Raw genomic sequence first — 27,608 nt, 5'->3', positions numbered from 1 at the left:
GTTAAAACATCAACAATAACAGCAACTAATAGATGCCAATACCAAGATGAGACATGTTAGAATTATCTGACAAAGATTAAAAAGCAGCTGTGACAATAACACTGCAGTGATCAATTATGAACACACTTAAATAAAAAATAGAAAGCCTCAGCAAAGAAACAGTATTGGCAAAGAAATAGAAGACACAAGAAGAACCAAATGAAGATATAAAAACTGAAAAGTACAATAAGTAAAATTAAAAGTAGAAAAGATCAAGAGCAAAAAAAAAAAAAAATCAGAAAATTGAGAGATAGAACAGTAAAAATTACCCAATTTGAAAAACATACAGGGAATAAACAGAAAAAAAAAAAAAAAAGAGTTTCAGTGACCTAGAGTCTATAAAAAACATTCAACACTCATGTCATCAGAGTCCCATAACAAGAGGAGAAAGTGAGTGGGGCAAAAAAAGAACTCAAAGAAATAATGAATGAACATGCTACCAATTTGACGAGACATAAATCTACATATTCAAAAAGCTGAGTAAATTCCAGACAGAATAGACCCAAAGAAATTTACCCCAAGACATATTATAATTAAACTTCTGAAAACTAAAGACAGAGCAAAATTCTTGAAAGCATCCAGAGAAAAATGACACTCTACTCATAAAGGAAAAAACAATTTGAATGACAGCAGTTTTCTCATCAGAAACCATGGAGGCCAGAAAAAAGTGGCATGATATTTTTCAGACATTTAAGGAAAAAACTGTCAATCGCAATTTTTTTTTTACTCTTCAAAAACATTCTTTTAGAATAAAGAGAAAATAAAGAATGAAGAGGAAATAAGGAATAAAAGAAAATTAAGAAAATTTGTCACCTGCATACCTACCCCCAAAGAAGGGCTAAACCATATTACCTTAACATAAAGAAAATGATGAAAGGAATCTTGCAACATCAGGAAGGCAAAAAGTACACAATAAGCCAAAATGTGGGTCAATTCAACTGCCTTTCCTTCTCCTCTTGAATTTTCTAAATTATGACTGACAGTTGAAGCAAAAAAAAAAAAAAAAAAAACCCACACTGTCTAATGTGGTTCTAAATGTATGTAGAGAAAATATTTAAAACAATTATAAGTGGGGGAGGGTAAAGGGACTTGAAAGGAAATAAGCTTTTTCTGCTTAAACTGTAAAATGATGGCACCAGTAGAGTCTGACAAATTATATACATATGTGTATATGTATGTATGTATATATAGTGTAATACATAGAGCAACACTGATAAAGCTATATAAAGTAATACACTCAAAAGTACTACAGATAAATCAAAATGGAATTCTAAAAACTGTTCAAGTAATCCACAGGAAGACAAGAGAAAGAAAACAGAGATGTGAAAAACAGAGATACACAGAAAACAAAATATTAAGTGTTAAGCCCAAATATTTTAATATTTAATCCAACTGTAAATGGTCTAAAGACACCAATTAAAAGACAAATGATCAGGGTGAGTTATAAACCATAGCCAAACTGTATGCTGTTTACAAAAAATTACTACAACTATAAGAGTATAGGCAGGTTGAAAGTAAGGAGAGGTAAAAAGATATATCACGAAAACATTAATCAAAGGAAAGCAGCAGTAACTATATTAATGTCAGATAAAGTACACTTCAGAATAAAAAAAATCACCACAACCAGAGAGAGACATTATATGATGATAAAAGGGTCCAAATACCAAGAAGAAACAGCATCGTAAAAGTGTATGCACCAAACAAGAGAATTGCAATATATGCGAAGACAATACTGTTAAAAATGAAAGGAGAAATAGACAAATTCACAATTATAGTAGGGACTTCAACATCATTCTCTAAATAATTGATAGAACAACTAGACAGAATATCAACAAGGCTGTAGAAGAACTCAACACCACCAATACCCAACAACAATAGTCAATGATGCATTCTTTTCAATTTCTACCAAGATAGGCCATATACTGGGCCATAAAACAGACATCAACAAATTTAAAAGAATTGAAATCAAACGGTATGTGTTCTCTTACCACAGTGGAATAAAACTAGTCATCAATAACAGAAAAATCACCAAACACTTGGAAATTAAACAATACACTCCTAAGTAATCCATTGGGTCAAAGAGAAAGTTTCAAAGGCAATAAAAAATTCATTGAACTTAAAGTAAATGAAAATACAACATGTCAAAATTTGTGACATATGGCTAAAGTAGTGAATGTTAAGAAGCAACATTGATTTTGGAAGAGTGGTGGAAAATCAACTTATTGTATAATGGTTGCAGGCTTACTAAAAAGAATTATAACAGCATCATTTCAAACTAAGCAAGAGCAGTCAGAAGGAAATTTACAGGACTAACAGCATGCATAGAAAAGAGTTCAAACCAAGAACATGAGCTCCAATCTCAAGAAATTAGAAAAAGAAGATCAAAGAAAGCAGATGAAGAAAAAAAAAAAGAGCAGAAATCAATGAAATTAGAAAAAAATAGAGAAAATCAATGAAGCATAGAGTTGTTTCTTTAAAAAGATCAATAAACTTGACAAAACTCTAGCAAAACTGACATAAGAAAGAGAAAAGAATCATATCAGTAACGAAACAGGGGTTATCACTACAGACATCAAAAGGATAATAAGGGAATTTTTTAAAAAAAGAAAGAAAGAAAACCTCTATCTCAAAAATTTGAAGCTTTTATGAAATGGTCAATTGCTTAAAAACACAAATTCCCACAACCCAACAAATATGAAATGTATCATTTGGATAGTCCTGTAAATAGTAAGGAATTTCAATTCACAATTTTTAAAACTTCCCCATGGAAGAAATCTCCAAACCCAGATAGTTTCACTGGGGAATTCCACCAAAGAATTAAAGATGACTCAACATGAATTCTAAATAAGAAGAGAAGGAAACTCTTCACAATCCATTTATATATATATGTGTGTGTGTGTGTGTGTGTGTGTGTGTGTGTGTGTGTATGAATACAGATGCAAAATTCTTTAAGAAAATATCTCCAAGTAAAACTCAGCAATATATAAAAATGATTGTGCCTATTACCAATTGGAGTTGGAGTTTCTCCTCCCCTCCCCCCCACAGGGATGTTAAGCTGGTTAAGTATTTGAAAACCACCAATCAAGGAAAACTACCATATTAACAGGAAGAAAAAAACAAACAAAAAACATGATAATATCAGTCACTGCAGTAAAAGCATTTGATAAAAACTCAGAAAATAAAAACAGGGGGGGCTTTCTCAACTTAATAAAGAGCATCTAAAATGTCTTGACAAAATTCTCACACATTATACAAAAATTAAGTCAAAATGGATCATAAATAAATTTAAATGTTGACATAAGACTGTAAAACTAAAAAAAAAAAAAAGCAGAAAACCACTGGGATCTAAAACTAAGAATTCTTAGACTTGACATCAAAAGCATAATTCATTAACATAATTTGGACTTTTTTCAAATTAAAAATCTCTGCACTACAAAATACCCTGCTCATGGGATTGAAAACCAAGTTACTGAGTGGGAAAAAATATTTTCAAACCACATATCCAACACAGCAGTAGTATTTAGAATCTATAATTAACTTTCAAAACTCAGCAGTAAATGAATAATACAGGTATAACTGGGGAAAAGACAAAGAGAAATTTCACCAGACAAGATATTCAGAAGGCAAACAGGCAAATGGAAGCTGTTTAACATCATTAGGCAGTAGGGAAATGCAGATTAAAACCACAGTGATGTATCACTACACAGCCATCAGAATATCTAAAATAAAAAACAGTGAAACACCAAATGCTGTCAAGGCTGTGGAGAAACTGGATCCCTCATACTGTGGGAATATATATAAAATGGTACAGACATCCAGAATACAGTTTGGCAGAATTTTTAAAAAGTAAACATGCCGCTACAGTTGGCCCAGCAACTGTTCTTCTGGGTATTTATCTAAGAGAAATGAAGAACTCTGTTCACAGAAAAACGTGTACATAAATTTTATATCATCTTTATTTGTAGTAGCCAGAAACTGGAATTAAACTGATTCTCCTTTGACAGGTGAATGGTTAAACAAACCATGGCACAGCCATACAATGGAAAACTACTCAGCAGTAACAAGGAAAGGATTATTGATACATGTAACGACCTGGATGAATCTCCAGAGATTACACTAAGTGAAAAAAACTAATCCTAAAACGTTACATACTGTATGATTGCATTTGTACAACATTGCTGATATGACAAAAAGCTTTGGGAATGGAGAACATTTTAGTGGTTGCCAAGGGTTAAGGAGGAACTGAGCTTGGAGGAAATTGACTATAAAAGGGCAACATGGAGGATCCTTGTGGTAGTAGAAATTGTCTATATTTTTAATGTATTATTGTCATCATCTTGGTTGTGATGTAGTATCCTTTTGCAAGACGTTACCCCTGGAGGGACCTGGTAAAAGTATATCGGAACTCCCTGTATCATTTATTTCTCACAAAGGCATGCGAATCTTACAATTATCTCAAAATAAAAAGTTTAGTTGAAATGGTGGATGGTTAGGACATTTGTCTTATGACAGTTCTCTTTGGAAAAAAGTGTGTTTGGTATTTTGCCCAAAGCCTCATAGAAAGGCCAACTCTCGCTACGCAATTCCTCACGAAGGAAACACAAAGAGAACTTTAATGCACCTAAGAAATTCTCCATCCTATAGTTGGTTCATTTACACTTTTCAGAAGAAAGCCCCTTACAGTTTGTAGCTCAGGAACAGAAGCTATAGCCGAATGCTTACATTTTACAGAGACAAGTCAGAAATGAACACATTGAAGACTCTTCTACATTTTAAAAGCTACGTTGACAAACCTGAGAACATCTAAAAGATGGTTGTTAGGATGGAGAAGAGTCAGGAAATCACTTCACATGAGGAGTATTTTCGAAAGTTTTGGAAATTTAGCCTGGGGAAGATAAATGTTAGCAGGTCGATGTATCTGAAAGGCTGTTAGGTGAGATGAATGATGCTTATTTTCTCTTACTCACAAGGAGTGTTTTCTAAAGGTTGGTTCATATAGACGATTTCATGTTAATTGCTATGTTCTCATTGAAATGTATATTAGAAAAAATAAAACTTGCACACCTAGTAATACAAAATTTTGTAGTAATACACAATTTTCACTTATAATAGGCTATAGACATTCTCTATTAAAATATACCTAATTTTTAAAAGACAGTTTTTTAAAATAAAACTGTAAGTAGATAAGACTATGCCAATTTTGAGGGCTGTTTATGAATGCTGTATGGGTTCTCACTGGAAGTCTTCAGTCAGATTCAACAAAATGAATCAAAGATGCCAGGAGAAGGATTTTAATCACAGCTGACATTCCAGAAAAAGTGATCTCTTAGAGCCTTCCTGATATTTCAGAATCTTAGGGTCTATGATTTTTTGAGGTTGATTTTGGAGGAGCGGTGGAAAATCAACTTATTGTATAATGGTTGCAGGCTTACTAAAAAGAATTATAACAGCATCATTTCAAACTAAGCAAGAGCAGTCAGAAACTTCCAGATAAGTTATTCTCAAAATTGTTTATCTTTCAATACACTGCCACTTTCCAGAAACACTTTCTAGAGATTGGATTTGGGGGCATTCTCAGGGTTTCCTATACAATTGGTCCAATGTGATTGGAAAGCTACTTTCAATATTTTCCCCAGATGAGTTTGACGTGCACTTTCTTTACGAATGACTGTGGGAATGTAAATTGGTGCAGCTACTATGGAGAACAGTATGGAGGTTCCTTAAAAAACTAAAAATAGAGCTACCATATGATCTAGCAATCCCACTCCTGGGCATATATCTGCAGAAAACCATGGTTCAAAAGGATACATGCACCCCAATGTTCATTGCAGTGCTGTTTACAGTAGCCAAGACATAGAAGCAACCTAATTGTCCATTGAAGATAAATGGATAAAGATGTGGTACATATATACAATGGAATATTACTCAGCCATTAGAAAGAATGAAACAATGCCATCTGCAGCAACATGGATGGACCCGGAGATTATCATACTAAGTGAAGTAAGTCAGACAGAGAAAAATAAATATCATAAGATACCACTTATATATGCAGAATCTAAAAAAATGATACAAGTGAGCTTATTTACAAAACAGAAACAGACTCACAGACTTAGAAAACCAATTTATGGTTACCAAAGGGGAAAGGTGAGGGGAAGGGATAAACTGGGGATTTGGGATTGGCATATACACACTACTATATTTAAAATAGATAACCAACAAGGACCTACTGTATAGTAGCATAGGGAACTCTGCTCAATATTCTGAAATAACCTGAATGGGAAAAGAATTTGAAAAAGAACTGATATATGCATATGTATAACTGAATCACTTTGCTGTACACCTGAAACTAACACAACATTGTAAGTCAACTAGAGTCCAATATAAATTTTTTTTTTTTTAATGACTACCTTAGGTTACAAAAGCAGGACACACCCACACTCAGGCAGTGTTTCAGGGTCACTGCCACAGTCAGGAAGCCAAGTCACAGTATTCTTTTTGAACTAAAAACTATGCTAACTCTGTCTTAGTTTTTTGGCAATTTAAGAGTCACTTGTTTAAACCGCAAGACTATTTCTGGCATAGGCCATATTATACAGATCATTTATCCTCCAGGATACTAGACCAAATGCACACTTCTGAATGGATTTTAGCTTACTAATGTAAAATGTTTATATTAATTTTCCTAAGGAATTCATGGTTTAAATTAATAAATCCTGTGTATATAGCTAGAACATTTCCTAGTGAGGAGTTGTTGGGAGGGAATACAAAGGAAATTACAGGATCTTTTTATTTTAATTCAATCCCAATAATAAGTCTTTCCAAATACTGGAAAATGTTGATGATTTTCATCCCCCTTGCTCTGTACTAAACAAAGATTACACATAAACTTTATACTTCATGGATTGCTTATACTTTTGCAATTATAATAAGTAACATTTATTGAGTGGTCTTAATATGTCAGACATTGTTCTCAACATCCTGTATGTAGTAATCTATGTATTCATCTTAATAGCCTTTTAGGTTAGTAACATTTACTGATGAGAAGAAGACTAGCCAAGTAATATGTTAGTGGAGCTGGTATTTGACCCCTGGTGTTTTGAACATTATTTAGCACCTACAGGTAAGTGACTTTCAAAGTTTCTTATCCAGGACCAATCATATGAAATAAGCTCTTTATAGATACTCAACATACACACACACGCACACACATGTGCATAATGAAAACAAATACTTTTTGAAATGATAAAAGGCGTGCATTTTTTTATATTTTCTCATCATTTAGTTGTTGGAATTCTAATCAAGACCCACTAAACTGATTTCACAACTCATCAATATATAACAACCTGCTGTTTGAAACAAAATGTACATGTGTGCTATCATTGCTAATTAGGTATTAGTAATTAGGTATGAGTAATTAGTATCTTTGCTATTACTAATAAGGGATTGTGAAAGGAAAAAAAAAAAAAGATGTGGCCCGTATGTCCGGGTACTGAGGTTTTAGGAGATTTAGAGGTTGATAAGCGGTGCACAAAAGGCAAGTTACCACGGTGATGCCCAAGAAGCTATGGAGGAGAGCTGCGTGACTAGAGCTTCCTTACAAGCAAAAAGTGCTTGAGCTTTTTGGAGGCGGTGTGGTGTGATAGGAAATACACGTGTATTGGAGCCAAGAGACCAGGGTTTGGAGCCTAGATCTGCCAATGACTATCCAAGTATTCTCGGGTAGAAATAATAAGTGATCTCTCTGAGATCAAATTTCTTGCCTATGATACTGGAGTAATGTAGCAGGTATTTTTGCTGCCAAAAATCACATATCCTTGTGCTACTTATGAATTCAGCTGCAAATGTAGTGGGCAGCTTTCTCTAACTCAGACTCACATGAATGAAGCCGTTATTTCTAAGTCAAGCCTTGTGTCTTTTCTGGAGTTTTGGATGTTCTAGATCTAACCACAAGTATTAAAAAGAATTAATGGCCAAGAAGGCAATTTTCAGCCAGTGAGTATATTCCCAACTTCCTGTCCTTGGACAAGAAAGATGAGAAACTGTTGTCTACCCTTCCCAGAGATTCCACAGGATAATGTTCCTGTTGTCTACGCAAGATGCTAGGCTATTGCCTTTACGATAACTGTTCTCATGTCTCTGTATTACTTTCCCCACTCCCTTACTGGAATCGTCTCACAAATAAACTACCTGCACCCAATTCCTTGCCTCGTTCTCTGCCATCAGAGTAACATGATAGCAGAAAAACAAAACTGATTTAAAAGTGGTTTTGAGGATTAAGTGACAGAAGTATATTCTGTCTCCAGTGGAATGCCTAGTACATAAGAGATGATCAAAAATTGTCAATTGTTCCCAGTTGAAAACTCTATCACAGTATGAAAATAATCTTTTGGAGGGTAAAACCGATCTGTTTGGGCCAAAAAATTATTTGAAATTAAGAACTAATATCATACTGCTAGTGAGTGGGGAGACTGAAATTTGAACCCAGATGAGTCCATAAGCTATCTGCAGCCTAGAATATTTTTATAGAATTTAACCGAGAAATTGTTTTCCTAAGAGTTTATCTGAAGGGTATAATTAAGGATGTGTGCAAATAAAATTATCATGTCTATATACAAGAAACTGTTACAACCCCATAAAAAATGTTTACAGATGTAGAAAGATGTTCACAACAGACTGCTGAATAAAAACAACAGTTCAAGAGACCATGATCCTGTTTGTAAGTATATCATCTACAGGGACAAATGTATATATAATCATAAGAAAGTATGATTTAATGACTGTATACTGCAATTTGAAAAGTAGTTACCCTTTCAAAGGTAGGGTTTTGGGTTTTGTTTGGCATTTTCCCTATTTTTTCTCTATATTTTCTATTATTTTACTTTTGGAGTCAACATATATTGCTTGAGTTGACTCGCATAATATATTTGACTCCATTGCCGTTGTTCCTTCAACCTCACCATGCAATCTTTCAGAAGGTTTTGTAAGGAAATGGAGAGCTACTTCCAAATGGCTTCATTGTGTTCTGTGATGCTTACAGCAATGTAGCCTGAACGAATAGCCCCCAGTTTGAATCCTTTTAGAGCAATGTCAAACCCCTAACTCCCCAAAGTTGATTCACGTCAACTTTTATCACAAGCCAGCAAGAATCTGGGCCGAATCTACCTACTTTCTCTAAAGCTGATACCAGAGACTTAAATCTCATTCACCAATCTGTTTATAATCAGAGACAAAATGTCAGGAGGATCAGTCCAAATCCAAGGCAAGATGACATTGAGAGACTACTAAATACAGACACAAAGTTCAAAGAGTAAGTAGAATGGCTTTGGGGTCTGACCCTGAGTGACAATAGGTCAGGCTTCCTGAAGTGAATATTTTTAGGGACCAGAGTCTATGTCAACATAGCTTTGCTTGTGTGTTTAGTTCATTAGACACTGTTATGGAGCCACTGGTACATAGGGAATTCTCAAGCAAGATCTGATAATTTATGACAATGCAAATGTCAGGAAACTAGAGCTGGGGTTTGAATTTAAAAGATTATCTCTGGTTTGTCATACAGCTAAACTTAAGAGGGCAATTTACTGTCAAGGACATCTTCCCAAACAAAGTTTAAATTCTGATTTCAATTTTCTGGCCACCCCTGTCAAATATAAGGGATTATATTGAGACTCATTTGGAAGCCTGCTACCCAGGATGTAGTCAATGAATCGTCTGTGGCCTTGCCCACAATAATAATTGGAGCACAGATATCAGGGAATACACACAAGATTTCTAAATTAATAAATAGTGAATAAAGAAAACCTTGCATGTAATTACACATGCCACTATGCCCCACTCTTCCAAGTCCTAATAATAAGGCTTGACTTTTGCTTGACCGCTATATGTGCCAGCCACTTTACAGGAACTATCTTTTTTTATGATGTTTTCATAACCTTTTATTATTATTACTATCATCGTTATTATTATTAATTTTGTTAGCATTTGTAGCTAGAAAAACAAGTTAGTAAATCGAAATTCTAGGCTAAATCATGTATATCAGGGAGAGAAAGAGAGAGAGGAAAAGAGAGAAAAAATAAATGAATATTCATCTAGATGAAACCGATTTGATTTTTTTCCCTTTTTTTAAATTTTCATTTTACATCGGAACATAGTTGATTAACAATGTTGTGTTAGTTTCAGGTGTGCAGCAAAGTGATTCAGTTATACATATACATGTATCTGTTCTTTTTTCAAATTCTTTTCCCATTTAGGTTATTACAGAATATTGAGCAGAGTTCCCTGTGCTATACAGTAGGTCCTTATTAGTTATCCGTTTTAAATATAGCAGTGTGGACACGTCAATCCCAAACTCCCAGTCTATCCCTCCCCTCACTCCCACCCTTCCCCCTGGTAACAATAAGCTAGTTCTCTAAGTCTGTGAGTCTGTTTCTGTTTTGTAGATAAGTTCATTTTTATCATATTTTTTTAGATTCCACATATAAGCAATATCATATGATATTTGCTTTTCTCTGTATCATTTGTTTCACTTAATATGATAATCTCCAGGTCCATCCATGTGAAAGTGATTTGATTTCAAATTCCTCCAACTTTTTTTTTTTAAATTGCATTTGTCTGAGGCTAAGAAAAAGATATCTGAACTCTACCGATACTAATGATGAGAGTTTGAGCTTTTCTTTATAGAAGGGTACACTGAAGTTCTGGAATGCTCAGCCTTTCCCTAAGTTACAGAGATGGTAGGAGATGGAGCTGGTCTTCACAGGCAAGTCTATGGATCTCATGCCTGGGACTGTCTCTCCTATATTATGCTGGCTCCAACTCCAGCACCATAATTCCTTTCTAAGCGTGATCTTTTTAATTTGTTATCTATTCTGGAAAATGGTCTTGAAAGCAGAGAAGACAGTGGTTAACTTGGCATTATGAAAAGAGTAGATGCTAGCTATCTGGATAGAAGAGGCAGCTTTATCTCCTTCAGTCTTCTCAACAATTCTGCACCGTTGTGATCCCCTCCAGCCCTAAATGCTCAGATTTATTCCATCCCTTAGTTAGAGAATGAGGGTTTGGCACAGTCTTGTGGAAATGCAAAATGCAAAGGAGCTACCTGGGAAGAAGAGAGGGTTGTATATAGCTCTCTTCTGCTGGCAGAAATTAGTGAGGGGAAACTTCAAATGCACCACGAAGGTGTTTGTGAAATAAACCAAGAGCAGAAGGGGAGTTGAGAGGGGATCCATAGTCCCATTGAAGGAAGGAAAAAAAAGGATAAGCTGGAAGTTGTCAACCATGTGGGCATAATTAGGGGATCGAGGATACACGAAGAAGCATCAAATGTTAACATGTCGTACATGCTCTATAATTACTCCAAAGTCTCAAGAAAATTGAGAAGTTAGAGGCTCTGATATTAGCAGAAGATAGGATCCTTGCTGGACTAGAGCTACTGCAGAATAAACTATCTTTTCTAAGAAACAGAGTTGACTGAGATCACCAGTCAGAGTTGATCTGATTGTTGAGAGGGCTGTGGATATGGGACCCAGGGTGAAGCCAAAGTGTGAAGGTTACACTCTGGTACCTGGGGTGAAGTTCACCTGAATTTTAATTTTGCCTTCACCAACGAATACCTTAGGTAAATCATTTAATCTTGACCAATTTCCTCTTCCAAAAATTGGGCAAAGTCATAGCCCTTACTTCATATACAGGCAGCCCACACTTTGCACATTTCTGACATGCACTCATTATTATTATTATTATTATTATTTGGCCACACCACGTGGCTTGTGGGATCCCAGTTCCCCCGACCAGGGATCAAACCTGGACCCCTAGAGTGGAAGCTCAGAGTCTTTACCACTGGACCACCAGGGAATTCCCTGACATGCACTCATTTTATTTACCACAGTTTAGTTAAATAACAAAGCCCTCCAAGGGTTCATACTTCAGTTACCACGGTGTATTAACTATGAGCAACTGCATAAAGTACCTATTTGGCTTCTAGCTCTTCATTCTATAATTCATCAGATAAAAAAACAGATGAGGACATGGTCAGTAGCCAATCACAGCATTTCTCTTAAAATCCGTTGGTGATCGATGACTGCACATCTGTTATTTAGTTCATGAACAGACAGCAAAGTGTGTAGTTGTACACTCCCTTGTTCCCTGCAATACAAATATGGCATTCTACAAAAGTGCACCATCGGAAGGGGATCTGGACAACAAAGATGACATTGCCGTAAAGAAATAAAAAGTGATAACACTGGAAATGAAATTCCAATTGAACATAAATGGAGTTATAGAACAAACCCAGGTGACCTTGGAATGTCGCCTCCTGCCCTTCGAGAGACTAAATATGAAGCCAGAAGATCTTAGAAAGGCAAACTTATCAACTTAAATGAGAAAAGTGGTCGTGGCCAATAAGATGATGTCCCAGAGAAAGTCACGATGATAAAAATCTCCACATCGAAGAGAAGCTCAGGGACATATCATGACATTGAAAGTACATAAGATAAAATGTTAGAACCTGATTCAAACTGAGAAAGGAGTGTGACAATTCACCAAGGCTCCGAAAGGATGCTTGCTCCATATTGTAAGTCATACAATGAGAAGACGGCAAGCACTGCTCAAGCCATTTTTGATACGTTTTTTTGTTGTTTGCAAAGAAATAAAACACTTTAGTTCTGTGTTTATAATATTTCAAATTAAAGTGTACTAAATAATTTTAATTTTGCTATTCGTTATACACTTATACATTTAAAACCAACCGTGAGAATGTTTTTATCATTTGAAAGTAATGTAATTTTAGAAGTCACAGAACAGCTATACTTTTCCCCACTGGTTATTGAGTCTGCTTTGCACAGTTTCAGCTTGTACAGACAAAGGGAGAACTGCCTGCATTGCTGTGAAGTTTTTACATAGTTTAAATGAGATAAACTATGTAAAGTGGTGTATGGTCAGCCCACCCAAGATGGCTACTCTCTTGCTCTCTGTACATCCCCTGCTCGACCAATCCCTGCTTCATCCACACCCTACTCACCTGACTGACGGTTCCTCTTAATCATAGGTGCTAATCAGGAAACGCCTATATACTTGCCCCCGGCCCCAGGTAGTGATTATTCTAGCTTTAGACCAGAACATCTCCACTATGAGGGGAAGCTCCTCTGCTAGTTTCCCTGGTAACCAATGAGCCAACCTGACATCAACTTCACCTATAACTGGTAACCTCCCTCTTCTTCCGGGAGCAAAGATTACTGCAACATCCTGCCCGCTCTCTGCCGCACATGGTGTGGTATTGCTCCAGGACACTGCTTCAGACATGTAAGCTCCCACTTCCATTAAACCACTGATGTTTCTGTAGCTGACTCTGGTCTCTTCCTTTGGACTTGAGGCTGGGCAAGGACAGGACTTGCAGGCCCACAGGGTGCAGCCCAACAAGTGGGTAGCACCATGCCTTGCCCATGGTGAATGAAGAAAATAACAATAACAGTAATGCTAACAATTGCATAAAATAATAATAATGATGACAATAACTTATTCTTAGATTGATCTGATGCCAAGGTAATTGTTGGAGACTCTAGATATAGGGTGATGGGACTTACAGATCCTATTTTACCATTCCCTCCACCCCTCATTCTCCACTCAGAAATATAGGTCACAGGCTAGTGAGCTCTGTTGGAAAATCCCAAGGGTCTATCCCCAGGAGTGTGGCTGAATGGAAAAGGGATGAGAACAGGAGTTTCCTGCTGGCACTACCTTGTGTGTCTGTACTGTTCCCTCTGCAGCAGGCTTCTCCACAACGCTTCTGTCCTTGTTTCTCACCTGATCTGTTTTGTCTTGTCTTATTTTTTTTATTTATCTCACTTTCTCTATTTAACTACCATAGGGCTGTTTGTCTACATCCAGGCTATACCCAGGAAGTATATTTATAAATAAAAGTAATATAAGGTTTTTATTTCAAATAATGAAATTGAAATGTCACTGAGTCTTTTAAATCAGTCTAACTATAGCAAAATAATAGCTCTCATTTCAACAAACACCAAACCTTTTCAGGAAAAAGATATTCTGAACAACAGTATCTAACCCTCCTACATACTCTCCTAGCCCTTAATAAGTTTTTCTAAAAAGTACAATCTATGGTTAAAAGCTGTAGCTGAATTTATGTACTATTAGTGGTGAGCTAAAAAACATTCCCTTCCCCAGAAGGAAAAGATATCTGTGTCCTAATTTCCAGAACTTGTAAATTTTCCTTATATGGCAAAAAAAAAAAAAAAAGTTTTTTGCAGATGTGATTAAGTTAATGATATTGAGATGGGGAGATTACGTTGGACTTTCTGGATGAGACCTACATACAACCACATTTCTCCTTAAAAGGCGGAGGCAGAGGGAGACTTTACACACAGAAGATGAGGAGGTGATGTGGCTTTGGAGGGATGCAGCCGCAGCCAAGGGATGCTGGCAGCCTCCAGAAGCTGGAAGAGGCAGGGAACACATTCTCCCCTAGAGCCTCTGGCAGAAGCTTGCTCTGCCGACACCTCATTTCTGGCCCAGTGATATTGATTTTAGACTTCTGGCCTCCAGAACTGTCAGAGAATACATTTCTATTGTTTTAAGAAATCAAGTTTGTGGTCATTTGTTACAGCAACCACAGGATAAGATAATTTGCGATCTTCCTTGATTTTGCATATTATCCCCAGTATCTTTTCGTTTGTAGGGTGAATTGAGATCCATAAACATTTATTGAGTACCTACCAAGTACAAGGCATCTGAAATACAGATTTAATTAAGACAAGGCTCCTATCTTAGAGGTGTTCATAGTCTAAACAAACAGGCAAATAGAACATTTACGATAGAGTGTAATTCCACACATTCTGGAATTTGGTTACAAACAGGAGCATATTTGCATAGTGAAATACAAGGTGGCCATTTAAAATGAGGTTGTAAAGAAATGTATTGACCTAGAAATAAGTTCAAATATACTGATATATTAAAAAGACTGTATCACTAAATAATTCTGACAGTGCATATGTTTAGGAAGCATATGGTCCAAGATATGATTCATAGTTTTCTCTGGGTGGTAGGTTTCTTGTGTTTATTTTCATCTCCTTTTTTTGTGCTTTTCAATGTCTTGATTTTTTAATAATGAGAAAACAATACAAGTATTTTTTATTAAAAATTCTCTGGGTTTAGTGCCAGTTAGGAGCACTTGTAGGATGAAAAAGTAAAACACAGGAGGGACCTAAGAACAGCGACCAAGTGACCTGCTTCCTCGCTAAGGTCCCAAGCATAATTATAGGATTGTATCTTCTCCTAATGGCAGGGAACTTGGCCACCTAGAAGAGGACATGCCATCTTTATTCAATGCTCAGATGCCATCTGTCAAACGGGACATCATTGATTGAATAACAGTTTTCAGAGGAAGAATAAACACTAATCACTATATTAAACATGTATATCCTAATCTCCAAATATTACAATGAAATAAAGCCTATCTTAGATTTCAGGAAGTATGATGATTTTCAAAAACTAACCTGGGCTTATGCTCTGCTCAAGGCTAAAGTGAAATCATTTGAATTAAACAAAGCATTCCAGAGGTTTTGCACCCTCTTCAAGGTGTGAGCAGCAAGGAAATGCTCTCATTCTGCAGTCCACCTGCCAACCGTCTCCCTACGCCCTGCCCTCCAACCCCCATCACAGATCTGCCAAAACAATGCCCATGACAGCTGAATAGAGATTTTTCTTAATTTAAGCACCGAGGCAGCAAGAGGGAGACATTCCTCTGATTGTTGCAATGGATTGCTTTGATATTCTACCTCGAGAGTGTATCCACTTACTGTTAATAGCCTCAGAAAGTATTTCTCAATTTGAAACCAAATTCAGACTGTGAACACATGGCCCTTTTTTCGCTTTGTAAACCAGAGGGACTCTAAACAGATAAAGCTCCAGACGCAGACTAACATTAGTACCAATACTGTGAACTAAATGGGATTTTTTTACTTTTGATTATGAGTCACCTAGTTTGTGGATTGTAGCTCAACCATGTTAAACTGAGAACAGCAACCATGAGAGGAAGTGGGTCTCGCTGAACCCTTGAATTCCCATGTCTGTGGGTTGCTACTGCCATTCTTCCAGTGTTCTAAATCTGGATCCTCTGTGTTATGATAATAACAAGTTTCTTTTTTTTGCCGGGCATTAGAGTTGCCGTTATGCATACGAAGTCAGCATTTGTACAACTCTTGAAACAATTAATATGAGTACCACTGTCAAAATGTGAAAACAGACACTCAGGGGGGTTTAGAATCTTGACCAAAGTAACCAAGCTTGAAATCAGTCCAGCTGGCTTCTGACCCCAGCTCTTTGTAACTCATTCATTTCTATGCTGACACTCGGGCTCACCTTTGACGGTGGGCTGATCTTCTGTTCTTTGTACCCACATAATTAGGTTGAATAATTACTTTGGCAGTATACGGGAATTAGGCTGAACAAATCGGAGTGGGATTGGCCGGGAGGAACGACATGGCCCAAGGTCTGAACCAGGGACCCTGACAGTTTTGTGTGGGTATTCTTTTGAATGCTGGCCATTCGTTCAATCGTAGGACAGAGCATTGAGTCATGAATTGCTGTTCTTTTACTGGAATTCTAACCAGTTTTATTATCATCAGTGTCAGTGCCTGCCCTGGCCTGGTTGCCTTGTTAAGGATTTCCTGCCTGGTTATTTATGGCCTCATTTGATTCATCTCTTCGATGAGTATGTAGTACACACTATCGGTGGGCACTAGGGGTGCAACAGTGAACAAGACAGGCTAAAACCTGCGAAAGTGAAGAGAAATAATGAAACAATTACACTAGAACGGGTTAAAGTGAGTACAGAAGAATTATGGGAGCATCTAGTAGAAGGGACCCATCTAAACTAGGGTCAGAAGAGAACTTCTACAAAAAGTAACATTGTAGCCAAACCGGGAAGGATGATAGAAGTCAGACTGGTATGAGGGAATGGCATTCCTGGCAGTGTGAAAAGATGTTGCAAGGACTAATGGCATGTGAGGACACACGTGTATTAGTAGGATTTCAAAGAGATTCAGAACAGCTGAAGCCCAGAGTCTGGTCACGGACGTGTGGAGAAATGTTGAATGATGTTGTGGGACAGGGGAGTAGGAACCTGATTAATGATGTCTTCATAAGCTATTTTAAGGAGTTTTGACTTTATCAAAGAGCAATGGGCCACCACTGAAAATATTCTTCAAGCCGAAAAATGATAATCTCAAATTTGTATTGTAGAAAATAAAATAGAGGCATGAAAAGGAGATGGATGTTAGGAGACCAGTAAGAAGCCTGCAGCAGTGATCCTGGTATGCAAAGATGGTAGCTTGGATTGGGTTGGTGTCATCAGAAAGGAGGGGAAGCACATAGGACATAGGAAGGTCATAGGATACTGACAGAATTTGTGATTGATTAGACATGCTGAGTGAGGGAAAGGAAGGCCTATGGATCTTTGCATGGATGCTTCCTATCAAACCTGAAATACAAATTATAGTAACCCTACAACTCTAGACCCCCAACTGAGAGTGCTTGTAATTCTTGGCCTTTAATACTGAATTGGGGCCCATTCATAGTATCAGTTATATTCCTTCTGCCCGAAGTAGTAGAAACCACAATTCACGTGCACTTAAACAGTGCAGAAGAATTTTATATTAGCTGCCCAGAAGTCCAGTGGGAGCACAGCTCAGTGTTAATCGATGTAGCCACTCCATTAGAACATCAGATGTGTAGTTGCTTTACACAGTTCTTCTCTTCTCTCTATAAGCATCAGCTTCATCCTAAGTCTGGTTTTGTAGGTTTTCATAAGATAGTTTCCTGAAGCAGGCCAGCCACTTATCATTTCCAGCAAGAGAAAGAGCCTGACTTCTTTTTCCCAGAAAATACAGCAGATTTCATTTTGTATCTCATTGGCCCAAATGGGCATAAGCCTATCCATCCCTGAACAAATCTGTAAGACTTTATAAGGAAATACTACGGTGGCTTAAACTAATCACCCAGGGTGGTGTGCTCTGTGCCCAGATTTATCCCACTACTTTGACGGCATCAATTCTGGCTTGGGATCTGAACCTTCCTTCAGACCTGGGATATCAGACCTGATTTCCCATTTTATACAAGAGGAGAGTTACGAATGGAGTTGTGTACTAATTAGCCTAAGGTGACATAACTGGATGTGACAGAGCTGAAAAATAGAACTTGATCTTCTAACTCCAAGTTTAGTGTTAAACGACCCTTTGCTATGTGTTGTGACTTCTACCAGTTCATAAATTAGTGCTTCTGAGCTCATCATTTGGCTGTATCATTTTAACAGGCCCTATGGGAAGTTAAAACAACAACAACAACATATTACTGGCCCCAAGTTTCTCTTGATCTTTTTGCTACTACAAGACAATTGTCAAGAAACAATCAATAGAGCCCAGAAACAAAACAAAACAAAACAGAAAACCCTGACAACAATCTGCATCTCTTATCACTAAGATTAGAGCACTTTCTAGTCATTAATTAGATGAATTTACAAATGAATAAATGTGATAGTCCCCCCAGAGACCTGAGGCCAATGCAGAGGTAAAAATGTGAATGCTGGCTCCCCCATGGAAAACTGCCACAACAACCCTCTGTGTCTTTCTTTCCTTCTTAAAACAAAACAAAACAACCTCCACAGAAGAATGGGGCCTCCAACTTTTTGTCTTCTAGACTTGGACCTGATTGAGCAACAGTATTTCCCCACATAAACAATCTAGAATTTACCCTATGTCTAGCTAAAAATCTGTGGTCACCTCTCTGTCTTCAGTCATGTCACGTACAATGAGAATTGTACGTCAATTGTTTCTGGAAAGCATTTTGGGTACCTTTTATGTAATAGGTACCCCAGTGGAAAAAAAAAATTAAAATGGAGTTGCAGCCTTCAGTGAGGTGATGGTATAACAGGGTGTCACATAGAAGGCAGGTCATTTCCATACACTGTGTATACAACTCTAGGGAATCACAGGGGATCAGAGGCAGCCTTCTGGAAGAGAAAACTTCTGAGCCTAATTTTAGGAAGTAGATGAACAGGAGTTAGTTAGGCAAAAGTGGAGAATGGAATTACAAGCCAAAAGAAATGGCAGAGCATTTGCAGAGATGTGGATGGATCTAGAGACAGTCATACAGAGTGAAGTAAGTCAGAAAGAGAAAAAACAAATATTGTATAATACCGCTTATATGTGGAATCTAGAAAAATGATACAGATGAACTTATTTGCAAAGCAGAAATAGAGTCATAGATGTAGAGAACAAACTTATGGATACCAAGGGGGGAAAGGGGGTGGGGTGAATTGGGAGGTTGGGATTGACATATACACACTACTATGTATAAAACAGATAACTAATGAGAACCTATTGTATAGCACAGGAAACTCTACTCAGTGCTCTGTGGTGACCTAAATGGGAAGGAAATCTAAAAAAGAGTGGATATGTGTATATGTAAAACTGATTCACTTTGCTGTACAGCAGAAACTAACACAACATTGTAAAGCAGATATAATCCAAGAAAAATAATTAATTAATTAATTAATTATTTAAAAAGAAATGGCAGAGCAGAGACACAAGGAGTGTGTTGAAGTATATTGGAAGGAGTATATTGGAGGGGGACGGGAGGGAGGAATGTATGGGATGGATGATTATAATAAAAGTAGGAAGGGTACGTGTGAGCTAAATTCTGGAGAATCTTGTGTGCCAGAATGTGGGGCTTGAGATACAACCTATAACAATTGGACAGAATTACAGGTGTTAAGCAAATAAACAACATAGTAGAATCTGCAATCCAAAGAAGTACTGGGCAACCTGGTGTTTGGATTTAGGTGATGGGGTAAGGGTAACCCTGAAGGCAGTAAGTTCTCTAGGAAGCTGTGACAACAGCCCAACAAAGAGATGAAAAAGCTCTGGACTACTTAGAAGCACATAGAGAAAAGGATGGATGTGAGGGTTATTTCAGAGGTAGAATCAATAAGATCCATTCGCTTGATCTAGGACAACAGTGCTAGTCATTAAGATAGAAACTCAGGTAAAGAAACAGCAAACTTGAAGAGGATATATTAAGTTAAATTTGGATGTGTTAGGGAGACTGGGATTCAGGAATTAGGTTCGAAACCCAAATTTGATATTATTCAGTTGGGTGGCCTTGAGATAGTTATTAAACTGTCGTAGTTTCTTGTTCTTACTAGGCAAATGGTGTGTTTTGTCTTAGGTTTGCAACCTAATTACAAACTTAAAGCCACAGAATCTCTTACACCTTTTTTTGTTGTCATAGTCTGGTATCCTCACCTGGAAGAGGAAAGTAGAACATCCTCCTCTGGGGTCCTTTTAGAATAAAGGGACCAGCAAGCATCTTGCAGATATGGGGATTAGAAAGCCTTTCCAAAGCCCATGTCTTCCTCATTTTCCTTTTCTCAAAACTTTAGGGTCAGAGTAGCTTCTCTCAGAAAAAGTGAAATGATGAAACCTATAAGCGAAAAGGATTACGACCCTTTGGTCAAAGACAAAATCAAATTTTAAATGATCTGTGTAGGCAAAAAATGTGTATTAAGTGATGGGTTGAAGACCACAGTTAAGCTTCTCTGCTTTAGAAAACATTTTTCCATCTTTAGAGGGAAAATGCAATAATAAAGCAAATTTTAAAGTTTTGTTCAGTAGAGCAAAGTGTGGAAGACACCTTGATTTTTCACTCTAGGAGACCCATTTCTGACTTCTGAACAACAGAACTGAAAGGAAATAAATTTGTATTGGTTTAAGCCATAACATTTGTGATCATTGTTATGACAACAATAGAAAACTAATATACTGTGTTGTGCTCATTAATTGGGACTAATCAGTGACTACTGTAATGCCAAATATGCACTTGGACCGTATAATAATTGCTTATCTTAGGAAATTTGTTCTCTGGTTGAGAAGATGAGAAAGCAATATGCAGAGTAAACACCCAGAGGAGAATGAACCAAGGAGGTGAGAGGTCTGAAAACTGAATTTTATAAGGTGTGGCTGGGGTAGCTGAGGGGTTCTGGAGTAATGGTGGGGATCCAAACTTCAGGAGAAGGAGGAGGTGAGCCCCTTGAGAGCTTCTCATTTGCTTTTAATGTGGGGAATATGTTTTGTAAGAGGAAGAGTTTAGACTTACTTTCCACAATTGCTTTAGAAAGGCAAAACAGAGATTCATCAATCATAGAGGAAAACTCGAATTCAATGGAAGGTAAAAGCCAGGGTTATCAATAGCAAAGTTCTCCTTCAGGCAGGTACTGGTCTCAGCAGTCAGTGTGCCATCAGTGGGTCACAGAGGGACCAAGACATTGATTCTCTTAGTCTTCAGTAGGAAAGCAGGGTCTGACTAGACCAAGCCTCCTGCCAGTTGCTTATAACCATGAGTGGTTAACTCTTTACCTAGGAGGCTGTGCTATATTTTCAGTTTCTATGTGTTTTATGATGTGAAACATTATCTGAAGCACTGGTGTAGAATTTTTAAAATTTTTTTTTATTGAAGCTTAGTTGATTTACAATGTTAATGTTAATTTCTGATATACAGCAAAGTGATTTAGTTACGCATATATATATAATACTTTCTTTTTCATATTCTTTACATTATGGTTTATCATAGGATATTGAATATAGTTCCCAGTGCTATACAGTAGGACTCTGTTATTTATCCCTTCTATATATAACAGTTTGCATCCGTTAATTAGAACATACTTATTGATGTCCATTCATTAACATAAATGATCTCCAAAGTCCAAATTACTTTAAGATTTTTTGTGATGAATTAAGGAAGAGAAAGAAAGAGGGAGTTCAGAATTCATAAATATTGAGTTAATTTTTGTCTCATTTAATCCTCAACATAGTTCCAGGACACGGAAACAACCTAAATGTCCATTGACAGATGAATGGATAAAGAGGATGAGGTACATATATACAATGGAATACTACTCAGCCATAAAAAAAGAATGAAGTAATGCCATTTGCAGCAACATGGATGGACATAGAGATTGTCATACTGAGTGAAGTAAATCAGACAGAGAATGACAAATATCATATGATATCACTTATATGTGGAATCTTAAAAAAGGGTACAAATGAACTTATATACAAAACAGAAATAGAGTTACAGATGTAGAAAACAAACTTATGGTTACCAGGGAGGAAAAGGAAGGGGAGGGATAAATTGGGAGATTGGGACTGACATATACACACTACTATATATAAAATAGATAACTAATAAGGACCTACTGTATCGCACAGGGAACTCTACTCAATACTCTGTAATGACCTATTTGGGAAGAGAATCTTAAAAAGAGTGGATGTATGTATATGTATAACTGAGTCACTTTGCTGTACACCTGAAACTAACACAACATTGTAAATCAACTCTACTCCAAGAAAAATAAAAATAAAAAAACATAGTTCCAGAGGTAGGCATTTTCTTTCCAATCTATTTGAAGAAACGCTATGTTAGGCAAAAAATCAATTGGGAGCAATCAGTTAAGGAACTGTGAAACGGCGTGGGGTTAAGACAAGAGGGGAACAGAGGGCAGAGCCATGTCGGCGGCCAGGCTATAGAGGCTGTTCCTTGGAGGAACTGAGGCCCTAACTGAGGCTAAAGGGGAGGATCTGGCTGGGCTGGGCCAGGGGTGCGGGAAGGAGGCCATTCTGGGTGAAGGAAGAATGTGCGCAAAGACTTGAACTGTAGGAGCATGAGAGCACGCAGATGAGGGCCCCAGGATGCCTGCAAGAAATGCATGATTTTATGGCAGATAGAGTTGGCATGGAGGGAGAGTCCGATTGAAGTGGCCTTGAGTTCCAAGGAAAAATTGGACCTTAAGCCACTGGCACTGAGGACCATCTGTGACAATAACATCAGAGGAAACCAAACTATAAAAGGATTGGAAAGACACATCCGTGAGTTTCCAGATGTGAACCTCTTGCTGCCACTCCTTAGGAATACTATGCTCAGCTGTGATCTTCATTTTCTGATGTAAATAAAGGAACTTGGGTCGGATCTCTGCTGGAATCTTCTTCTGGATGGTCTCACTTTGACCTAATTGAACAACTGTGTATCGAGAACCTACTCTTTCCCTCTTCTAGGCATTGGCAGTACCACGATGAAGAGGAATTTTCTGATGTCCAGATGAACTCATAATCTGGAGGTGTAAAGAGCTGTGTACACACCAGCTAGACTTCTAATGAGATAAAGCTAAACTTCATTACTCCCCCTGCCCTGGGTGACTAATATGTATGGATTTTGGAGCCTTAATTTTGTGGGCAGCATGCAGAGAATCTCCTAATTACTAATGTGCCCTTACATGTCCCATCATCAGACTTTCCTCTCTCTGAGGTCAAGACTTTGAAGAGCTCACTAGGTGTCTGGATGGCCATTCATAGAAAGGAAGCACAGTGCTTGACACATAGTAGGTACCCCTAAATGTTTATCTGAGTGTAACGCTTATGTTGATATAGCACGTCATCTCTTCTCTGGGAATGTTGCATTTTAACAAGGAGCTTCTTTCTTTTAGACACAGGAGCAGAAGGACCATGGTGAACATTTCTGGCCCTTTGTAAGAAGATGGAAGACATAATTTTGTAAAGAACCTTTAAATGTTTATTAAATCATTACCTAGGTATGTAGCAACAGGAGGGCATAGGGTGATGACTTTTCTTTTTAGCAACTACATGTAAAAGAACGTGGTCTCATCGAATCCTGACAATAAATGTCAAATAGGGCTTATCATTTCTATTTTACAGATGTAGATACTGAAATTACATGATTTGAAGCTCATAGAGCCAGGAAGCGGTAGAGTCAGGATTCAAACTAAAGTCTGCCCAGTGCCAAATTTCGTCCTCATTTTCTAACCAGTGACAGCCGTTTCCACACCTGTGTAGGCCCATAGAGCAAGCATGCACGCAGGGGTCCCATACATAGGCTTCTCGCAGTTCATGCTTCTGGCTACCTGAGGTTATAATTTTTGGCAGGACTTTTCTGTAACTCTGCTCCTCCAACGTATGTGCAGGCTTTCCTATGGATTACAGGAGGAGTTTCCCATGAGCATCTGAATCATTTCATAGGTCGGTCCCCCATCTGATTTCCCCTGGTAAGTTGCCGCCCCCAGCTGTCTCCCAAAATAATGTGGTCAGGGCAGAGCTTTGCAGCAAAACAAACTCACTCATGCTTTCCTTATTGGGAATCGCTTAGCCTGATTAGTCATGACAGATGTCTTCATAGTGGACGGATTTCTCATAGAGCAAGTGAATACAGGCATCTCTCAGCCTTGAAATCCACATTGTACTTAAGTTTAGGAAAGGTTAACGGGCCACGCTACACAAAGTAGAGTAAAATTCTCCTTAAGATACCTGTATGTGTTGAGACTTATGCATATCAATCAACTACAGGAAAAGTCTTACAAGTCATTCGCTAGAATCAGAAAAGATTGGCGCGTTTTCATTTGTTAACGTCATCATTTTAAGGAAACCATGTTTGTGAGAAAAAGCATTGTTTTTCTAAGCATCATGCTGCTTCCCTGACATAATGCTACCTCTGCATTTTTGTATTGTGTCCGTCAGACCGCTTTTATTTCCTGAGCAGATACTCCATGTTGACATTTACAGGCTCTTGCCCTTGAGGAACTTGTCATCTTGTTGAGAAGACCAGAGTTACACATATACTGAATAATTTTACAGTGATGTCACACCGAAGATAATCAGGGCTGACAAACCATTGCCAGAGACATCAGAATCGTGGTTTCTCAACTGCTTCTTAATGGCACTCACAAAAACAAGTCTGCTTCCCACCATGATCTAAAACAAACATAAAGATAGGAAGTATATTTATTGAGTGCCTAGTATATGCCAGGTATCACAATAAGCATTCCAGGTTATTTTTAACTCTGCCACCACAACCCTGCAAAATTCATATCATTATCTCTATTTTATAGAAAGGAAATCTGAAGATCAGAGCTAATGCTCTGTGCATGACCACAGAGCTAACAGCTGAGCTGACAGAGCCAGGACCCAAACTTGTTCAGTCTGACTTGAAAGGCTGTGTTCATTCCAAAGCGAGAAAGCAAAAGCACAGTTTTCTAAGGACATTCACATGATTAGAGGCTTTCAGTTATTTTACTCAGTGCTCACATTCCTGTATCCGTGTTGTTTCAATAAACTGAATCTGTTTCACAGCTACAACTTTAAAATACAAACAAACACCCTTAATAAGTCCATTCGTTTTGAAAATTTTAACAACACTGCGAAGGGCAACTCTGACTGCCTAAGGTAAAAGTCAAGAATAAATATAATAAATTAAAAGTGTGCTAGTGTTATTGAAAATACATTTTATTGCCATGACATGACATAAGGAACAATAAATACATTAGTAGCTAAAATTTCAGTAACATGACTGGCAATAATATTGTTGACAATAATTTTACTTTCATACCTTAAAAATACCTACAAGATAAGAAATCATTCCATCACCAGGATAGGTGGGACAATAATTTACATCAGAGAATACCAGGGGAATAGGCATGAAGCCAATTAAATATTTCTGGCAGATTGGATCAGTGGGAAGCAGCTTGCAAAAGCACTTGCTTAGTAGTGGAACTGGACAGAAGGATGAAACCTTCCATCAGGGTTACCACTTGAATTTCAGAAGGTCGTTGATAGACAAGATTAAACCCCTTGGTAGGAGCCAGCTGGCAGACAGAGTGATTTAAAGAGAGATACTTCTTCAATTAAATAATTTTTAGCACCTAATATATGTCATGCACTGTTTTTAAGTACTAAGAAGTTCAAGTTCCTAGGTTGGTGAGGAAGACAGACAAACAAATGAACGATTAAAAGCATTATACAAGGCACTTGACTTTGAGATAGCACAGGGAAGGAAGGGATTGTGACCTACCAATGCCCTTGGGTTTATGGAAACACAAAAGTTGCACATTTATTCAGATTAAATGGGTTGTGAGTAAAGAGTCTCTGGGAATTCTTACAGAGTGGGATGATTGATGTAAGCCAGTCTTAGAACGATGAACAAATATGGTAGGTGAACAAGGAGTGGAAAGACTTTGAATTTATGATATGGCAGGATGGTTCAGAGGGAGGTTGGAAAGGCAATCAGAAGCTAGATTATGCAAAACCTTATACAGCAGCCTATGGAATTTGGCTTTTATTCTGGAGCTAGATGTTCCCAAATTTCAGTGCGCATAACCAGCACCCAGACAAGAGATTATGATTCAAGGAGTCAAAGTCTAGGAATCAGCATTTTGAACACTCTGTCCAGGCTATTTTACTTCAGGTTCTTCTGAAACTTTTGGTGCTTCTAGGGTCACAATCCTAAAAGACACTGTTGAAAAGAAACTCCTGAAAGATTTTAACTGTGAGTGTTGGACGTGGTTGTCCATTTCAAGGTTAATTCTGGTCAATTATATTATAGATTGGATTGGAAGCTCAAAAAATGGAGTCAGAGTGACTCCTGAGTAAGTTATTGCTAAAATCCAGGTAAGCGAGACACGCATGAATGGAACTGAACCTCTTAATTTGTTAAATGTAGGAGACAATGAAAAGGAAGGAATCTTGGATGCCTCCTGAAGACTGGTGCTGTTATGTGGTGAGGAAATGTGTGGGCTTGATTGAGGAAAGAGACGAGCTCAGCATGGTTATTCTTTGCTTATGCTCGTTCCAAATTGTGATGTCAGTTCTTGTAATGGTGCTCAGGAAATCAGTATCAGGCATGGGAATTTAGTAATTACCAAGGTATTAGTGTCAGCTGGAGTCTGGATGAATAAACAATACAAAAAGTAAAGAAAAAAAGACAACTATAGAATTTGGAGAACATAGCATTGATAGAAGATAGACATTTGTAAAAAAAAAAAAAAAAAAAAAGGAAAAATGAGGAGGGATAACCAGAAATAGGAGGAAATCTAGGAGAGGGAGGTATGGCTGAAGACAAAAGTACAATGAATCCCAAGAAAAAGATACTTGTCTGTAGTAGAAAAATACTATGTCAGTGACATAAATGAGCAAAGAGTCCAATGGCCTCTATGTTCCACTTGATGTATGTTATTACTTTGTATTCTCACCATGACTACATGGCAAGGATAGTTACTCCAGTTTTACAGAAGAAGATGCTGGGACACAAAAGAGATTTGTTAAATTGTCCAAGTTCACAGGACTTGTGAGAAGAGATCATTGATTTCAGCTCCACTTCTGCCCAGTCTGAATATCTGTGCCCCATTGTCTATCACATGCTGCCTCCCTAGAAATTTGAGTGAAAGAAATTTTAGGAAACTTATATCCAGTAAGTGGAAGGGTGAATAACATGTGACAGACTAGAGGCACTACACATCAATAATTTCTCCTGAAAACTAGTCTTTGAAAACAAAAAGTAAAATGATATGAAGAGGTATGACACTGAAAATGAAAAAAAAAAACCAAGCAGGTTTCAATTCTAAGGGGAAAGAGCCAGAACTGAGGGAGAGGATGAAAGCACAGGGGAGACAGGCATAGGGGTTTTCTTTTGATGGTCACAGTGGGAGTTGAATTCAGAGCCAT

The 27,608-nt window shown here is 37.6% G+C and overlaps 1 protein-coding gene across 2 annotated transcripts in view; it reads right to left on the bottom strand.

Annotated features, from left to right (window-relative positions):
* CNTNAP5 (contactin associated protein family member 5) overlaps positions 1–27,608 on the bottom strand; it is an 879,857-nt gene that overhangs the window by 812,480 nt on the left and 39,769 nt on the right. The gene's annotated exons all lie outside the window — the stretch shown is intronic.

Source organism: Eschrichtius robustus, chromosome 5, assembly GCF_028021215.1.
Source record: "Eschrichtius robustus isolate mEscRob2 chromosome 5, mEscRob2.pri, whole genome shotgun sequence".
NCBI classification, from domain to species: Eukaryota; Metazoa; Chordata; class Mammalia; order Artiodactyla; family Eschrichtiidae; genus Eschrichtius; species Eschrichtius robustus.
This window is presented reverse-complemented; position numbering and strand designations above follow the sequence as displayed.